Raw genomic sequence first — 590 nt, forward strand, 5'->3', positions numbered from 1 at the left:
GCGTAACTTTTTGCAATGTAATTACATTATTTTTGTAACATCAAAATACATTTATTAATATTGTATTTACTTTAATTTAAATTCATAAGTTATAACAATACCTACCTATAACAATATGAACAGTTAAATAAAGCATACACAAAGTATACACTGAATTTGGGATAGGCCTATTATCAATAGATTTTCAGTTTGTATTTGGCGTGCTATTTATATGCAAAATTGACTTTGGCAAAGGCACGTGTTTGACGTGCATGAGTTTTCGCGTACATATAAGCATCTACCCCACACCCCTAATCCTACCCATTGCATATCATATGCACGCCAAAGTAAATGTTATTGATACGCATTTTCAAGAGATAAGATTGGATTGTTTGATTGCAGACAACAGTAAATGAAATTCATGGTTAAACCATGGTTAATTTTCGTAAGTGCTGTGCAATCAAACACAGTAAACCTTTTTAGTAATTATCTGTCATTTGCCAGAATCAGTCACAGGAATTCAGTCAGTGTTCCCTGACCACGGGACTTCCACTGACCATTTAGGTAAGTAAATGTGTGTGTGCTGGGTTTAGATGTAGGGTTAGGGGATA

This window comes from Sinocyclocheilus grahami, unplaced genomic scaffold (assembly GCF_001515645.1).
Source record: "Sinocyclocheilus grahami isolate Dianchi unplaced genomic scaffold, SAMN03320097.WGS_v1.1 scaffold5274.1, whole genome shotgun sequence".
NCBI lineage: Eukaryota > Metazoa > Chordata > Actinopteri > Cypriniformes > Cyprinidae > Sinocyclocheilus > Sinocyclocheilus grahami.